The following is a 4,221-nucleotide window of genomic DNA, read 5'->3' as shown; positions in this document are numbered from 1 at the left end:
AGCGTTCGACTCTGCCTGATTTCGCTCGAGCGGCCAATGTCTCTGCTCGAGCGATCTTCGTTTTTCAGCAACCCGCTCGAGCTCCCTGTCGAGCGGCAGTCGAGCGTTTGAATCTGCCTGAATTCGCTCGAGCAGCCAAAAGCCTCCGCTCGAGCGAACTTGTAAAATCTGCAATATGAAATTTTGCAAGCCATCAAATACCCCCAAACTTACAACTTTGTTTGTCCTCAAACAAAAAGAAAAACAAATGATAGTTTAGGCAATATCAACTCGACCCCAAAGAGAAGTATCATCACTCACCAAGCTTTTATGAATTTAGATTTCATCTCTAGTATCTTACTCTTTTAACATCAAAGATAGCAAGAAAATCAATCAAAAATTTTGCAATTTGTCAAGCAAGAGTTAGGCGTTTACTTCAACCTAAAGCTAAGACCTTGAGTGTGTGTGTAATATAGTCACTTTAACCTCAAACCACCTGCAAACTCAGATAAAAGTAGAACAACCAAAATCAGAAGAATTCTCTTAAAACTTAACCCCATAAGTCCAATTTTCAGAAATCCTCTCCACTAATGTAGTCAACACCAAAATCAAAGATCAAAAAGTCTTTATTAAGGTTGTAATGATAGGCCACAGGGTGAGGGTTAAGAAAGAACTGGATATGGGAAATTAAATCAAACTGGGAAAATACTTAGTGAAAAGAACATTAAAAGAGAAACTCACATGATTCAAATCATAGCTCTTTCTTGGCAATATGCTCATACTTGTGGCATTATTATTGCTGTAATCACTGATGTAATACCAACACTTCCCTTAACAAAATTTGAGGTAATTCACTTTCCGCTTGGCTACTTCTTTTTCTTTTCTTTTCTTTTCTCTCTCTTCTTCTTTTTTTTTTTTTTTTTTTTTATATCACTTCCTTTCTTCTTCTTCTTTTTCTTTGATCGAACAGAGCAAACATAATACGTTTCATCATGTAACCAATTTTCTCTTTTAAATGTAACTCTCCACCAAAGTATTTTCTCAAACTATCAACGGTAGATTCATTGTTTTTTAGGCTTAGAGCGGGCATGGTTTATGTAGTTTAAAGAATCAATAAAGGCTCATGAAGGCTCAAGGGGGTTGACTATGGAAACACACCATGTAATGATGGCACGACATTTAGGACGGCTGGGAAAGCTTTTTGGTTATGCCAAAGAAATGCCTAGATCATTTCTCTAATATTTGGTCTCGACTAGGATTTCGCCTCAAGGACCCATCAACGGATTCTAGAGCAAAGCAAAATCGAACCTTCCTCTTTCAATTAATTCAACTTCTTCTCTTCATAAGCAAAATGGAATAAGAGAAAAACGACTATGTGCTCAATTGTGTTCAAGGTCAAAGATTTAAACCAAAGTACCCACAAAACTTCACTTGACATAAAAGAAATTTTTGAAAATTTTTCTCAAAACCATCTTCAATCACAAATTTCAGAGTCATAGAGAATTCAATCTTACTCCAATGCATGCTTGGTAAGAGACTCAAACAACCCATCAACAACCCAAGACTTAGAAAACAAGAGGATCAAATGATTATAGGAGTTTACACCCCCAAACTTAAACTAAACAATGTCCTCATTGTGATGCGAAAGTAAAAAGGATTGAAGAAATAAAGGAACTTCCCTGGTTTTATGGTGAACCTTCCGAGGTTTTAAAATTTTCCAGCTCTTTATTCTTGCTAAATAAACCTGCATCAAAAACCAATTTATTAAAACTTAAATAAATAAAGATAATAAAATAAATGAAAGAAATAAAGATAGATCTATGGGTTGCCTCCCATAAGCGCTTGTTTTAAAGTCTACAGCCAGACTTTTCAATCTTCCTCAATCGGGATCTCTAAGAGGAATAAGAGTACAGTTCCTCTCCACTTCATTGCTAAGTGATGTATCTTGCTGCAAGGCTCGTTCTAGGTGATTGGCTGGTGCATCTTCTTTAAAGGGCTTTTCCACACCTTGCTTAATGTCATCAATCCGAAAACAAGTGCTTGGCTCTTCTGGAATTCTCATGGCTTGGTAAATGTTGAACATAACTTCTTCCTTGTTCACTCTCAATGTTAACTCACCCTTTTGAACATCAATCAAAGCTCTTCCCGTAGCCAAGAATGGTCGGCCAAGAATTAGTGGGACTTCTTCATCTTCTTCCATGTCTAACACCACAAAATCAGCAGGGAAGATAAATTTATCCACTTTTACCAATACGTCTTCTATGATTCCACGTGGATACTTGATGGACCGATCTGCTAGTTGCAAAGAAATTGTTGTAGTCTTCATCTCTTCAAGTCTTAATTTCCTGCAAACAGAAAGTGGCATAAGATTAATGCTAGCACCAAGATGACATAAAACTTTATCAAAAAATGAATTTCCAATAGTGCAAGGCAAAGTGAAACTCCCCGGATCTTTCAATTTTTGAGGCAATTTCTTTTGAAGAATAGCACTGCATTCTTCAGAAAGCTTCACTGTTTCAAACTCTTCCAATCTTCTTTTCTTGGAAATGATGTCCTTCAGGAATTTGACATAATTTGGCATTTGTTCCAAGGCATCTGCAAAAGGAATATTAATGTGAATTTTCTTAAAGATATCCAAAAACTTAGAAAATTGCTTATCTAGTTTTTGCTTTTGAAAGCGCTGAGGGTAAGGAAGTGGAGGAGCAAGAATAGGAGGATTGTCAGGAAATGAAATTGTAGGAGCAAAGTCGGTCTCCTCTAGTGTATCATTGACAATCTCATCTTCTTCTACTTTATTCTTGCTTTGGCCAATGTTCACAGCTGTAGGAGTGGACTTGCTCTCCTTCAATGGTGACCTCTCAATTTCTTTTCCACTCCTAAGTGTGATGGCCTTGCATTGTTCCTTCGGATTCACTTCAGTGTTGCTGGGAAAAGCTCCTCTTTATTGGGCATTGATGGTAGTGGCTAGTTGCCCAATTTGCACTTCAATATTCTTTATAGCAGCTCCCATATTGCTACAATGAGTCTCAATGTTGTCCAACCTTGAATCAGTCTTCTTAAACCTTGCATTGGTCTCCTGAACAAAGGAAACCATGGCATCCTCAAGTGACATCTTCTTCTCGCTTGGTTGGCTATCAAATCCGGGAGGATGTTGAGGTTGCAACACATTCTTGGTATTTCCATATGACAAATTCTCATGATTTCTAAGCCCTGGATGATAGTAATTTGGCATAGGATTACCACGATAGTTGTAGTTCCGATTGTTGACATATTGAACTTGTTCTTGACTCGCCTCATTGCTTGGAACTATCATACTTGTAGATGCTACATATTCTGTACTTTGTGGTATCCTTTGAGTTGTCAAGGCTGAAATCTGATGAGATAGAGTAGCAACTTGAGCTGAAAGGGCTGCTATAGGCTCCAAGTCATGAATTCCAGCAACCTTCTTAGCCAAAGTCCTCTCAGTTGGCCATTGATAGTTGTTTGAGGCCATTTCTTCCAAAACTGCAGTAGCACCTTCAGCTGTCTTCGACATCAAAGTTCCACCAGAAGCAGCATCAACTATAGTTCGAGTTTGCCCATTTAACCCATTGTAGAACATCTGAACTTGCAACCAATCTGGCAATCCATGTTGTGGGCAACGTCGAATCAAGTCCTTATACCTTTCCCATGCTTCATATAGTGACTCAAAATCATTTTGCTTGAATTGGCCAATCTCACTCCTGAGTTGGGCTGTTTTGGCAGGAGGAAAGAATTTAGCAAGAAACCTCTCAGCCATGTCCTGCCAACTAACGATGCTTCCCGGTTGTAGAGATTGTAGCCAACCTCTAGCCTTGTCCCTCAAAGAGAAGGGAAACAATCTCAGTCTAATGGTGTCTTCAGTAACACCATTGATCTTCACAGTGTCACAAATCTCCAAAAACATAGCCAAATGAATATTGGGATCATCCAGTGGCGATCCGCTGAATTGAGCCTGCTGCACCATGCTAATCAAAGCTGGTTTGAGCTCAAAGTTGTTGGCATTGATTGGCTGGCGCATTATGCTCGAGTAATTTCCATTCACAACTGGTCGTACATAGTCCTTCAAGGTGCGTGGTAGTACCTCACGGTCTTCTTCAGCCATAGCTAGTATCTTATTTCTTCTTAGTGATCTAAGAGTTCTTTCAATCTCCGGATCAACAGGAATAATGTCACGAGATCTAGTACGGCGCATCCAATGTCAGAAACACACCTGTAGAACAA

The 4,221-nt window shown here is 38.8% G+C and overlaps 1 non-coding gene across 1 annotated transcript; it reads left to right on the top strand.

Moving 5' to 3' along the window:
* The first annotated feature begins 3,602 nt into the window (after positions 1 to 3,602).
* LOC122295285 lies at positions 3,603 to 3,709 on the top strand. Its single transcript, XR_006237944.1, has one exon. It is a non-coding gene; the product is annotated as a small nucleolar RNA R71 (small nucleolar RNA).
* Positions 3,710 to 4,221: the final 512 nt, after the last annotated feature.

Source organism: Carya illinoinensis, chromosome 14 (genome assembly GCF_018687715.1).
Source record: "Carya illinoinensis cultivar Pawnee chromosome 14, C.illinoinensisPawnee_v1, whole genome shotgun sequence".
NCBI classification, from domain to species: Eukaryota; Viridiplantae; Streptophyta; class Magnoliopsida; order Fagales; family Juglandaceae; genus Carya; species Carya illinoinensis.
This window is presented reverse-complemented; position numbering and strand designations above follow the sequence as displayed.